The sequence below is a fragment of the Suncus etruscus genome, chromosome 8, assembly GCF_024139225.1.
Source record: "Suncus etruscus isolate mSunEtr1 chromosome 8, mSunEtr1.pri.cur, whole genome shotgun sequence".
Lineage (NCBI taxonomy): Eukaryota > Metazoa > Chordata > Mammalia > Eulipotyphla > Soricidae > Suncus > Suncus etruscus.
Window position 1 is genome coordinate 55,358,512 of NC_064855.1, and position 14,898 is coordinate 55,373,409.

The window sequence follows — 14,898 nt, forward strand, 5'->3', positions numbered from 1 at the left end:
GACGTTATCAAATTTTGACTGCTAATTCTTTTTTATCCTTCCCTGAATGTGATCCCCTATCCTCCTGCCTACTGTCTATAGTGCAATCAAGGACTGTATTCAGATACCCCAGGCAGTCACTAGGGCAGTGACTCTGACTGCAGTATTTAGGCAGCTGACATGGAACAGTTTAAATTATCCCTTCCAAGAGTGTTTGAGTTCATTCATTTGGGCCCCAGAAATCTACCATTAAAACCATTAAACCAATTGAGGGTTGCAATATAGATATCCCCAACCTTCTATAAATGCTTCTCCCCAAAAAATAGTATTTTTGAAAATACTAAGTTGCATCCATAGAGTTGAGAAATGACTAGTTTTCGTTTCCTCTCTGGTGTGTAAACAAGAAATCATGCTGGATAGAAAACAAAACTGAAAATTTTAAAGCACTCTCTTGGAAGGGAGGATTCTCAGTAGAATTTGTAGAATAAAGAACATTCAACATTGGAGACAGGAGAGAGGGGAGGAAAATGAGAGGGAGAGAGAGAGAGAGAGAGGTAGGAGAGAGAGAGAAGAGAGAGAGAGAGAGAGGCAGAAATCCCCATCCGAAAAAAAATAAAAATAACACATTAAATAGGTATTTTGCCGACAAGCCTTGATAAAAATCTGTACCCATCTTTCTCTGTATTTTTAATTTTGTCTTTAACTCACAGTTACCTTGCAAATTAGAAAATCAGACTTTAAGAGTGAAATTAGATTGAGTAGAATCTCTGATGTTATTCTTTAAAAAACGATTCACTTTATAGTCTCATCTGAAATCTTGAAAAGATATTGAACTTAAGTTAGCAACAAGCTAGACATGTGTTGACTTCTCTTTTTCTCTGAGGAAATTATAGTTGGCAATAAAAGGAAATGTCAAAATATGTCTTTAAATTAATATATACTTTTAAACTACTTCCTTGGAAAAGAAACTATTATGACAAAAATCATGAAAATGTCTTTAAAGAGATTCATTCTTAAGTATTGTGTGTTTGTATTTAAAGTATTTTTAGAAAGAAAAAAGCAATGGTCCAATCAAAATAATTTTAAATTAAATTTTAAATATTCTTTTTACAAGGCAGTTTACTTTTCCCTTTTCTCCTATTTTATGTAGAAATATTTTTAAAAAGTTAAATGTAAGATGAAAATTAATGTATGTGAGAGCTCTATAGCAATGGAGTGACATATTCTTATATCCCATTCTTGACCCCATAATCCCATTTTAACTAATTAGAAATTAATTAGAAATATTCTTTCTTGTTTTTCTATGCATTAATGATATCATATATATTTCTTATTAAAATGAGATTGTTTTACACATTCCATTCTATTATCACCACATAATTTTAATACAGAGGTATACTAAGTTAATGTAATTTGATGCAGTATTTATCAAAATTAATTATTATGGTAATTTTAACAGTTGCTTAAGATCTTTAAAGAAATTAAACATGTGTATAATATGCAAGTTCCTTTTAGTATCATTCACTGCCACAATCCTCCAAAGCAGCAATAATTAGAATGAGTATGTATCTATTCAACTTTTCTTTCTTTTTTAATCGGCATTTTGATTTAAAGACTTTTGTCATTTTGCTTCATTTTCCTTTATTTTATTTTGTATTTGAGCCTCACTTGGTAGTGCTCAGGGGCTACCTCTGGCTCTGTACTGAGGACACTATGAGGTCCTAGGGATAAAACCCAGCCTCTATATACAAGGCAGGTGCTCCAGCTACCTCTCTCTAGCTCTTATATCTAATTATCCATTCACTGTTTACACTATGGAGTATAGTAAAAGTAAAAGGATAGTATGGTAATAGTGTCCAAAGACAATAGAGACAAGGTCCAGGAAAAAAAAAAAAGCAGTCCATGGTAAGAAGCTTGCTAAAAATAACAAGGGAATGAAGTTAGGGCAGGGATGGGCTCACCGTGAAAATATTAGTTGGAAATAATCACTCTGGACAAGAACTGTGATAAAATGACATAAAGTGATATGTATAATTAATCTTCATAACAGTATTGAAAATTATGGTGCCTTAAATAAATAAAGGACAAGAGAAAGAGAGACAGAGAGAGAAGAATGTCTACCACAGAGGCAGGCAGGGGAGAAGGCAGAAGGATGTTGGAAGGGGGACTGTGACTGTTGGTGAGAAATTTGTATGAGTTAAGGGTAGTTGTACATGTGTGACTGAGACTCAATCATGGACAACTTTGTAATTAAGTTTTTATTTAAAGCTATATTCTGATTTCTGTTAGTATCACTACACTAGATTTCTTTGGTTCTTAGTTAATAAATTTCTTTTTTTTTTCTTTTATTTTAAAGAACAGGTATTGTCTTTATTTCATTGTCACATTATTCAGTTCTTTCATGAACAGAGAATCAGTACAGGTATAATAATTTCTGTTTATTAAAAGAAAGTATAGAACAGGTTTATATACATTTTAAGTTACAAAGCAAGTTAGCAATAAAATCACGATTTGAAATTTATTTTCATATCCTTATAATTTTCCTATTTCTCTTATTTTCGTATACAAACTTTGGAAACAAGTTTTTTTCTTTATGCTAAACTTAAGAAAATTAAAAAGGCAAACTTATGTCATTGACATTCTAATTATGGATGTGTTTGGCCTTTTTATTTGGACTTTAAGATCAATATTTTTTTCTTTTTTTGCCTTCTTCACATCTTATATTGTCAACGTTTTCTTTATCCTTTGTTCTTCTGTTCTGCCAGTTTCTGTTCTTTCAGTGGCAGTGCTATTATTAACTAAGACAAATTTATGTTAACAAAGCTTACTCCCTTGAATAAACAAGAATAGTAACATCATGTAGATACCCACTAAACAACTTGTTTTACAGATGGTTCATGTTAAGTTGAAAAATTGGTTACTTTTTATGTTTATAGGCAAAAGTTAATAGGATTTACCAATGTATTTTATTGAGTAAGCAAAGCTCATTAATGGAGTTGCTTTTGTACACACTCTCATTGAATTTACTATTTTGGTAGCTTTACTCGATTCTCAGTGTGCATCTATTTACAAGTGGTAGAAACTCTCCACTATAATGTCTGACATATAGTATTTTGCTTGCACTCTTGAATTACTTCACAATTTTAATTTTCTATACCATTTAAACTAGATTTGTGCCTATATCTGGACTTAAAAGCAGAGAAGAATCAAACATTATTGGCTCCACTTACCATAATGATGTTCTGTTACATTCATAGCTCACAGATGTTTTTCTTACTTTAAACATAGTGCTCACTTTCCTTTGTTGAGTATATTTAATAATAATTTTTTAAAACCTCAATGTCAACCAAAGAGAAATGCCATTTTAACTTTACCTTTTAATATATTGTTGCTGCTGCTGAAGTCAGGTGCAAAGTGTAAACTATAAAATCAGAGGAGCCGCCTTTATTTAAACAGAAATCAAAGTCTGGACTAGCTTTTCACCAAAACCAAAAATGAAATACAAATGCCTACTTTATAACTTAGTATTTACTTTTATGAATGAGCTGTGCTTAAATCAACTATTTGATTATTCGAGACTTTTTTTGTTTGTGCCCTAATATAAATTGGGTATTCTTGCATAGATCTCTCTATATACTTATAAGTATATGATAAATCCCTATTATTAGTTAAGGGAAAAATGCATATTCATTAAAATCTTATTTTTTTTGTTGAGCTACTAAATTTATTTAAGCCAGCTTTTATAAAGAAAAGTATGCATATTAAACATTACCAAAAGAAAAAAATTGGGCATATTTATGAGTCTCTAAGAAAAGATACACAGTAGAATAGTCATTTGGGGAAATTAACATAGATTCAAAAGATATTCTACAATGAAAAGAAGTAAGCAAATAAAAATAGAATTATGGCCTGAAGCTTTAAAACCAGGCTTTTTCAGTCAACGTGTAATCATTCCCTTAAAGCACAGCATTAGTAGTCAATAGAGTTTGCATATATGTTGACACTGAAGAGTTTTTTTTTTTTTGATTTTTTTTATAAATTTATTTAAACACCTTAATTACATACATGATTGTGTTTGGGTTTCAGTCATGTAAAGAACACCACCCATCACCAGTGCAACATTCCCATCACCAATGTCCCAAGTCTCCCTTCGCCCCACCCGACCCCCGCCTGTACTCTAGACAGGCTCTCCATTTTCCTCATACATTCTCATTATTAGGACAGTTCAAAATGCAGTTATTTCCCTAAATAAACTCATCACTCTTTGTGGTGAGCTTCCTGAGGTGAGCTGGAACTTCCAGCTCTTTTCTCTTTTGTGTCTGAAAATTATTATTACAAGGGTGTCTTTCATTTTTCTTAAAACCCATAGATGAGTGAGACCATTCTGCGTTTTTCTCTCTCTCTCTGACTTATTTCACTCAGCATAATAGATTCCGTGTACATCCATGTATAGGAAATTTCATGACTTCATCTCTCCTGACAGCTGCATAATATTCCATTGTGTATATGTACCACAGTTTCTTTAGCCATTCGTCTGTTGAAGGGCATCTTGGTTGTTTCCAGAGTCTTGCTATGGTAAAATCTTATTTTTTAAGTGGGATTCAGGATACTTCTCTTAGTAATCTTAGTTAAGGGGGTTAGATAAATCTTAGTTTAACCAGGTCTAAAGTAAAACTTCCCTTTCCCTCATGAATAACTTTGAAAAAATATTTTGGTAAGGGCCAAGAGGGGTGGGTTAGAAAACACCATTGAGCTCAGAAGCTTCTGGTCTATGAAGTGACTTCTGAAAGTAATTAGGGAAAGAGATGTGATACCAGGGGTTTGAGCAGGAATTTTAGACAAATGCAATATATGGGTCTCACCACCAGTATTGTTTGTCTAGGACTAAACAGATCGTTTCATCTTTCTTTTTTTTTTTTCTATTTCTTTTTTTTGTTGTTGTTTTATTTTGTTTTTTGGGTCACTCCCAAAAGCTCTCAGGGGTAACTCCTGGCTCTACGCTCAGAAATAGCCCTGGCAGGTTCGGGGGACCATATGGAATGCCAAGATTCGAAACAATGACCTTCTGCATGCAAGGCAAATGCCTTACCTCCATGCTATTTCTCCGGTCCCCATCTTTCTTTTTATTTTTTGGTTCTTGGGCCACACCCAGCAGCGTTCAGAAATAGCTCCTGGCTTGGGGGGCCATATGGAACGTTTAGGGACCGAACCCTGGTCCTTCTTAGGATAGCATGGGCAAGGCAAACTCCTTACCGATTGCGCCACAACTCTGGCCCATATTTTCATCTTTCTTAACCTCAATTTCTTTTTTTTCTTATATTTTATTTAAACACCTTGATTACATACATGATTGTGTTTGGGTTTCAGTCATGTAAAGAACACCACCCATCACCAGTGCAACACTACCATCACAAATATCCCAAATCTCACTCCTCACCACCTAACCCCCACCTGTACTCTAGACAGGCATTCCATTTCCCTCATACATTCTCATTATTAGGACAGTTCAAAATGTAGTTATTTCTCTAACTAAACTCATCACTCTTTGTGGTGAGCTTCCTGAGGTGAGCTGTAACGTCCAGCTCTTTTCTCTTTTGTGTCTGAAAATTATTATTGCAAGAATGTCTTTCATTTATCTTAAAACCCATAGATGAGTGAGACCATTCTGCATCTTTCTCTCTCTCTCTCTGACTTATTTCACTCAGCATAATAGATTCCGTGTACATCCATGTATAGGAAAATTTCATGACTTCATCTCTCCTGACAGCTGCATAATATTCCATTGTGTATATGTACCACAGTTTCTTTAGCCATTCGTCTGTTGAAGGGCATCTTGGTTGTTTCCAGTGTCTTGCTATGGTAAATAGTGCTGCAATGAATATAGGTGTAAGGAAGGGGTTTTTGTATAGTATTTTTGTGTTCCTAGGGTATATTCCTAGGAGTGGTATAGCTGGATTGTATGGGAGCTCGATTTCCAGTTTTTGGAGGAATCTCCATATCGCTTTCCATAAAGGTTGAACTAGACCAGCAGTGGATAAGAGTTCCTTTCTCTCCACATTTCCGCCAACATTGTTTATTCTCATTCTTTGTGATGTGTGCCATTCTCTGTGGTGTGAGGTGGTACCTCATAGTTGTTTTGATTTGCATCTCCCTGATGATGAGTGATGTAGAGCATTTTTTCATGTGTCTTTTGGCCATTTGTATTTCTTCTTTGTCAAATCATCTGTCCATTTCTTCTCCCCATTTTTTGATGGGATTAGATGGCTTTTTTCTTGTAAATTTCTGTCAGTGCCTTGTATATTTTGGAGATTAGCCCCTTATCTGATAGGTATTGAGTGAATAGTTTCTCCCACTCAGTGAGTGGCTCTTGGCTCTTGGGCACTATTTCCTTTGAGGTGCAGAAGCTTCTCAGCTTAATATATTTTCATCTGTTAATCTCTGCTTTCACTTGCTTGGAGAGAGCAGTTTCCTCCTTGAATATGCCTGTAGTCTCAATGTTTTGTGTTTTGCCTACGTTTGCCTATGTGTTGTTCTATATGTCTTATGGTTTCGGTTCTGATATCGAGGTCTTTAATCCATTTGGATTTTACCTTTACATGATGTTACCTGGGGGTCTAAGTTCAATTTTTTGCAAGTGGCTAGCCAGTTGTGCCAACACCACTTGTTGAAGAGGCTTTCTTTGTCAACAATTGTATTAAATATTTTGCTGGCCCCTCATTCGGTGCATATATGTTTAGGAGAGTTATTTCTTCCTGTTCTACTCACCCCTTGATTAATATAAAATGTCCATCTTTGTCCCTTACAACCTTCCTGAGAATAAAGTTTGCATTATGTGATATTAGTATGGCCACTCCAGCTTTTTTATGGGTGTTGTTTGCTTGGATAATTTTTCTCCAGCCTTTTATTTTGAGTCTATGTTTTTCTGCTATTCAGGTGCATTTCTTGTAGGCAGCAGAAGGTTGGATTGAGTTTTTTGATCCATTTAGCCACTCTGTGTCTCTTAACTGGTGAATTTAGTCCATTGACATTGAGAGAAAGAATTGTCCTGGGATTTAATGCCATCTTTATATCAAAATTTGGTGTGTCTTTTGGTTAGTCTTGTCTTAAATTGGGTCTTTCAGTTTTTCTCTTAAGACTAGTTTTGAGTCTGTAAAGTTTCTGAGCTGTTTTTTGTCTGTGAAACCATGTATTCTTCCGTCAAACCGGAAAGTGAGTTTTCCTAGGTGAAGCATTAATTTCATTCAGCCTTGTCACAATATCCCACCACTGCTTTCTGGCCTTGAGTGTTTCTGGTGACAGGTCTGCTGTAAATCTCAAGGATGCTCCCTTGAATGTAATTTCCCTTTTTGATCTTGCTGTTTTCAGAATTCTGTCTCTATCTGTGGGATTCATCATTGTGACTAGGATGTGTCTTGGGGTATTTTTTTCTGGGGTCTCTTTTGGTTGGTACTCTTCGAGCATGCAGGATTTGATCACATATGTTCTTTAGTTCTGGATGTTTCTCTTTAATGATGTTCTTGACCATTGATTCTTTCTGGAAATTTTCTTCCTGGGTCACTGTGACTCCAATGATTCTTAAGCTATTTCTGTTGAGCTTATCATAGACTTCTATTTTCATCTGTTCTCATTCTTTGACTAATTTTTCCACTGTCTGTTCATTTGTTTTTTTTTCCCCAATCTCTCCCGCTGTATGGAATTGTTATTTATCTCATCTTCCACAGCACCAAGTCTATTCTCAGCTTCTGATACCCTGTCCCAGAGCTTATCCATTTTGTCATTCACTTCGTTTACTGAATTTTTCAGGCCTATTAGTTGACATGTTATTTCCGTTGGAGTTTTGTGATTTCTGTCTTCATATTTTCTTGGTTCTTATTAGTGTTCTGTTCAACTCGATCCATGGTTTCTTTGAGTTCGTTGAGCATCTTCCATATTGCTTGTCTAAAGTCCTTATCTGAGAGGTTGATTAGTTGGTTGGTCATTATCTGGTCATCAGAATTGTCATCTGCATTCTCTATGTCTGATGCTGGCCGGCATTGTTTCCCCATTGTCACACTTGTATTGTGGGTTTTTCTACGTGTTGTGGTGGTATTCATTGGCTAAATGATGTAGGCAGCCACACTCCTCTGGCTCCGCCCTCTCTGGATGGGTCGACTTGCCTCCAAGGAAGGGGAGTCCTCCTTGGATGAAGCCTCACACAGGATCAAATCTTAGGCCCGAGCACGCAGCAGAGAAGACAGTCTGAAGAGAAATGCTGGGCTTCAGTGATCCAGCACAGTTCTTAGTGTGATTTTTCTTCTTGTTGTGATGGTGTTCTTTCCTTAGAAAGAAATCACGGCCGCATAGAGAAACGGAGCGGCCGTGTTCTGCTGGAGCCTCTTTTTGGCCCACTCCCAGGAGGTTCACGCGACAGGACAGTAGACAGACACACCCAGGCAGCACTCACAATTTTTCACAGTCACTGTGAAAACTACGCCACTGGGCAGGCGTAGTTTTGTAGATTTTCCCAGGCTTCCATCACAAACAGGGGCAACCTCAATTTCTTATGTGAAAATAAAACAGTGTTAGTTTTTAGTAGTGAGGATGAATTTTAAAAATCAGTGTGGTATCTAGCAAATTCCTAACAAATAATCTAAAGACACTAGACTTTGCTCACATAACATGCAGAATATTTACTAATGAGGTTTTAAAAATTCTGGTTTTGATCCAGAGAACAATAGACATAATTTGTATTATAGGAACAGGTTGACATCCTTGAATGCAGCCAACCCTGGCTTGATTACTGGTAAAGCATATGGTCCCTCTGTCCATGACTCCAGCCCTAATCACCACAAAGAATGATTCCTAAACACAGACTGGTAATATCCAACAATTCCACCCAAAATTTAAAAAATGAAATGTGCATGTTCTGCACACATGGAGGATATTTTCTATGCTTTCGTCATGGGACTATGAAAAATCTCTATACCTTATGCTCTACAGAGTATTCAAAATAAAAAAAGGAAAAGCACTTGGTGTATAGGGGTATTCACTGTAAATTCTGATTCAATAAATTGGTACTGAGACCTGAAACCTGTACTTTTACTTCTTCCATGTTTCTACCACAATTAAAACTTGGAAAGGCTTAAAGGCAAAAATGATAGAATAGAAAAAAGATTATCCTTCCATCAAAACACAGTAATAGTAAAAGAAAAAGCCTCTTCTCTTCCTTGGTTTATTTTCTTTCCCTCTTTAAACAACCTGCAAGTTCAAACAGCTGCCTACAATGTAGTTTTACTGCAAGATGCCCCTGTGCCCTTCCTTCTGAGACCACTTACCTTCCCTTGCTATAATGCTCAATGCTATTTCCTACATCGTCCATAACAGATATATATATATATATATATATATATATATATATAGATATATATATATGCATTCCCTAACAAATAATTATAATTTACTTCAATGTTTCATTCATCCCATGACTGGTAACTGAGCATGTTGGCTAGGCATTGGCTAGGCTGTGTGTTTGGAACATGGAGGGACTATTTTCCTTTATATCTTCCCTGGAGAGCTATGCTTTGTGAGACACAGTTTGAATAGAAAAGGCAGGGTCATTTGTAGTCCATGTACCTTCTAGAAAGCTGGGAAGGTAGTAACAGTGTTCAAAAGCAAAGGCAGCAGTGTAGTAATGCTGTAGATCATATTTCTAAAACATTGAAACTAATGAATTATTGAACAGAACAGAGGCTATTGTGAGGTTTAATACTTTGGGTGCAGGGGTCTCAAACTCAGTTTACCTGGGGGCCGCAGGAGACAAAGTCGGAGTGATCCTTGAATGCAAAGTCAGTAGTAAGCCTTGAACATTGGGGCGTGTGACCCAAACAACTAAAACAAAACAAAACAAAAAAAGATTCCTCTAGAGCAGGGCCACAAAATGTTGTATGGAGGGCCGTTTGCAGCCCGCAGGCCACAAGTTTGAGACCCCTGCTTGGGGGGAAGTAGAGACACACCAAGTAGTGCCCTAAAACTAATCTTGGCACTGTCCTCATCAATGACCCTTGGAAGTGCTGAAGACCATACGTGGTACTGGAGATCTCAACAACTGGGATAGACTGCTTAACCCCTGGAGCTAAAGTTTATTCAAACCCAAATCCTGTGCTTTAAAGAGCCAACATACTAGATGTTTGTGAGAAATCTTAAGAAGAAGAAACACCAAATGGTTTTTTGTAAAGGAATAACTGTGATGCAATTAGGTTTGAATGGGGGAGTTAGCAGACTGGTGAAGTGACTATTAGGGAACTTCAAAGGCCTGAGGCAGTCAGAAAAAAAGGCTATTTGGGAGTGGGGGTTATGACTCCACAGTGGGAGCAGTTAAGTTTCAGGTTCCCATAGTACCAGGTGGAGTCATGCCCTCAAACACAGGAGAGAAACTTGAAGTGATAAAAAAAAAAAAAACATATGGAGAGATTCCTTTGTATTGTTTTCAGTATTGAACCAAAAGATAGCATAAAAGCTTTTATTTCATTCAGTTCTAAGCACACACATTAGATAGAGCTACAAAACCTACTTGACTGATGGACCATGTACATGTGAGTAAATAAACTTTGGCTCCAGATAGCAATTACTACTGGCACCTCTTCCTTTCATCTCTTGAGACACAATGTAATTGTAAACATCAATCTAGACACTGCAGACTTGGCCAGAAGAAAAACTTCATTTTTTCCCTGTGGGTTGGAGCTGGGGGTGGGGAAGCTTAAATTATTTCCCCTATGTCTTCACTGCAGGTTTGTGTTATATGGCTTGCTAAGCCTCTTAATCAATGAAGAAAGTAAGAAATAGAGGTGATCTTATCTCTTGCTGTTTTCAGTGAAAGTATCACAACACTTACAAAGCTGAATAACATTTAATGAGCTGTAATACTCCTTTGTAGTCTGTGCCTTGATCTATGCTCTTACTAAAAACATAACACCACTGCAGTCCGGAGGAGAGTTGGCTTCCCTTCTGAATTTCACACTATTTCATGAGACCAATTTAAAACTTTGACACATGTTGCATGCTATTTGGACCCAGGACCTTTCATCTACAGAGAGCATAAGCATACATTCTGTAATATTTTCTCTGGGTATTGGAGAGATGAAGAATGGTTGTTTATGGTATTACATAGATGGACAGTCTGAGAGGTGCCAGAATTTTTTTGATCATTCTTTTATACCAGGTAATATCCAGCCATTATCTGTCTTCTCCATAAAGACTGTGAACTTAGAAGACATACTGGGTACTTAGGGTCTGATTAGAGATTTTAAATATTTTGTATAATTTACTTTGAGTTGTAATCTGGATGTTTTCAAACTAATTTGAAAAAATAGGTTTACATTTAACTTTTAAAAGAAATCCAGCTCTAACAAAAACAATGATGTTCCAAAGATCAGTGAGCTAAAAATCTTATTCATTAACTTGCCAGAAGTAATTCCTCTAGATTTGCTTAAGTATCTTTAAATTATTGGCAGTCTTCATTTATCTTTGTGTCTGTTCAGGTACTAATGATACTCAGTAAAATGTTCCAGGAATATTTTGTGATTTATCTTGAGTTATAAATGAGCTACTTACTGCTTAAAAGATTTTTAACACACTCAGTTATAAGAATCTATTCAAATGAAAGTTATAAGAAACATTTCATTGTTGAGCTTTTAAAAATTATTGGTTAAATAAAATAACTAGCTTTTTTTAGTCAACTCTTCTGTAAATATATTGTGTACTAATGTTCAGCCATATCCTTATTCATACTATAGGAAACTAGGGAAGGAAGGAAGAGGGAGGAGAGGAGAGAAGGAGGGAACTGAGCAGTTACAATGATAATTTTTTCTTGTCTAAAAATATAAAATTAGGGGACAACCAGGAGCACTAGTCTATGGTAGGAAGTTTGCTATGAAAAGGATGAGAGAGTGCAAGGGACCAATATAACAATGATAGCTGGAAGAACTGGGTGCTTGACAAGAACTAGGTACTAAAGGAGGTAAATTGATATGCATGATACCCCTCAGTAACACAATTGAAAACCACACTGTTGAAAAGAAAAAAAATTAAAAAACGAAGAGGGAGAGAGACAAGGAGAAGGAGGGAGAGAGAAAGGAAAAGTGTCTGCCATGGAGGCAGGCTGGTTGAAGAAAATGGGAGGTGATTCAATTTTAAAATTTTTGAGAAAAACATGGAAGCCAGAGAAATAATATAGCAGGCAGGATGCTTACCTTACACATGGCTTGACTTACACCTGGGCCCCCCATACTCCATATGCAGAACCCTGCCAGGAGTAACTCGTGAGTGCTACCAACTGTGGTAGAAAATTTTTTAAATTGAAAAACAAAATATACAGTCTGAAGAAATAGTTCCAAGAATTGGCATGTATGTGTACAAGGAACTGAGTTAGATTGCCAGCCCTACATACTTCCTACCAAATGTGATCCTGATTGATTGACTCCTAGCACTATTACATCTGACAGCATATTACTGCCAGGTCTGAACATTGAAACATCAAACCAAGTTTTCTGAGTATCACAGGATCAGCCCAGGCTTCCAGGATATTGCTTGGGAGACCATTGCTTAGGAAAAGTTATTTTTTGAATTGTATTTTAATCTCATAATGCTTAATCCTTTACACTTTAGCCATAGTGATTGCAATTGATTAATGACCTGCTTTTCAATCATCTTGAGGGAAGCACAAACAGGGAGTTGAGACACACAAATAAATAACTTAACTCTGCTTGTTTTCAAAAACTTTAAAGGAAACAACTATTTTCTAATGATCTCTCTTCACTGCTGTTAAAAATAAAAATATTTATAATGAACATCTTTTCTCCCTTTCTCTTTTCATTGAAGGTAGCGGTATACTATATAATTGTCAATAAAATGATATTGTTTGCACACTTCTCATTATTCCTTTATTGCATTGCTGTGTGGCTCATATGACCTCTCTTCTCTATTTATCATACATAAACAGAGCACAAAGCACAAGTGTTTATTTAACACATAATAAAAGTTTTATGCATGGTATCTATTCTCATTACTCCTTACTCTGAATGACAAGTTAGATAAAAATATTACAAGAGTACTATGTAAAATTCATATATACATATATAGTTTATATAAAATTTGCAATTCAGTTGCTGAAATGTTTCTGGCACATACACACAATGCCCTTTTTCTTCAAAGTCTTGTCTGGTGTTTAATGGTCCTGTGTGCCCATTTGATTTTATTCTGTTCCATTTCTAAGAGCAACCATGAGGACTCAAGAATGGGACAGGAAAGGCAACACTATTAAATAGGAGATCTTTCATCACTGCATCTCACAGTTTTCTATTGTAACTCAACTAATTTGTAAGATAATGTGGATGTAAAGAGAGTTAAAGAGAATTTTATTAGATGAAGATGATCAGTCCATGGCAATAACATTGTGAAAACTTTTTGCAAGGTTTACAGGTGTGCTTTGTTGTAACATCTGTTAAAAGGAAGCATGTTCAGGGCTCTGACTTCACCTTTGCCCCCTGATTAGGCATGAGAAATGCAAGGAATTTATTGGCTTGTCTCTAAGGTTTACCTTCACTGAGATTCATAAGATAACACCTTCATCTGTATACATACACTCACATGCCCTAGTGCCATTCATTCCAAGAATGAGGAGGAGAAGTATGCTACAGGTTGATTTATTACCCATGAAATAAAATATGCAAATACAATCTTCAAAGTTGAATATTTGTATTATTTAAGAATTCAGGAGAGCTATGTGTTTTCATTGTGTCCTATTTAAAAAATAATAACAATATAAACACACAAAGTAAGACAATATCTGACTAAATAAAGATCATTTTTTGTGTGAGAAAATAAAAAAGTCATACCTAATTTGAACAGTGCACAAGATGAGATTGTGAGCTATGATAAATATTTTTATTAATTTTTTATTTTGGTAATTCAATTACATACTCTAGAATATACCTATTATCTTTTTAGTGGTGTGTGTTTTAAGAAACATTGACATGACATGCATGATCTTTTAAAATAAGTTATTTTGCATCTTGTAAAACCAGGCACAGATGCCAAAATGTCACATGTTCAGGTCCCATTTGCTTTTGTATGGTTATATCTTCAATGTAATCTTGTTAATGATTTCCTATAAAAGAAGTTCACAATGGGTAAATATATACTCCATATGCCACTATATACTATTATTACAATGTTCTGCAAGTCTATAAATATTTAAGAGTGGGGAAAGTTTCTAAAAAGCATTGATCAGGGACTTTCATTCTCATACATTATTAAATCAAATGTAACCTGTTGCAAGTCAGCCCCTGAAGAGGTTGACTGATGGAGGGATGGAGGATGAGGTCTTTCCCTTCCAACTCGGAGCACGCATCTGCCACCCTGTTCAGCCGACGGTTCTGAGGTGAAACGGCGGGTAAACAGCTCGCAGAACATCAGGCTTGTGGAAATATTAGCTTTATTCAGTGGACAAGACTGAAGTCCAAAGACTCAGCATAAGTCCCAGCCAAAAGCCTCCCACCTTCCACAGACCCTTGTTTTTATCCCCCAGAATCAGGTACCACCCAATGGTGGGAGCAGAATCAGGTACCACCCTAGGGTGGGAGCAGAATGCCAGGTCACACCATAGAGTAGGGCACAATCACTGATCAGGGTAGGGTCAGTAACATAATAATCTCATAAAATGTTTACATAACAACCATTCCCCCATTTGTTTTTAGTAAACAAACAATATTGTCTACAATTATTAAAGGAAAATTAGTCAATAATAAAAGAGCAGCTGTTTGCATAAGCGCATCACAGGAAAATGTAAAGAAAAACTTCTAACCTAAACACAGGGTGCCCCTCCCTTAATATAAATGAATGATAATAAGCTTTTGCAATCCTGGCTCCACCTTTAGCCAAAGG

At 36.1% G+C, this 14,898-nt stretch overlaps 1 protein-coding gene across 1 annotated transcript in view; it reads left to right on the top strand.

Annotated features, from left to right (window-relative positions):
- The window catches only part of FREM2 (FRAS1 related extracellular matrix 2), a 224,324-nt gene that overhangs the window by 166,727 nt on the left and 42,699 nt on the right, over positions 1–14,898 (top strand).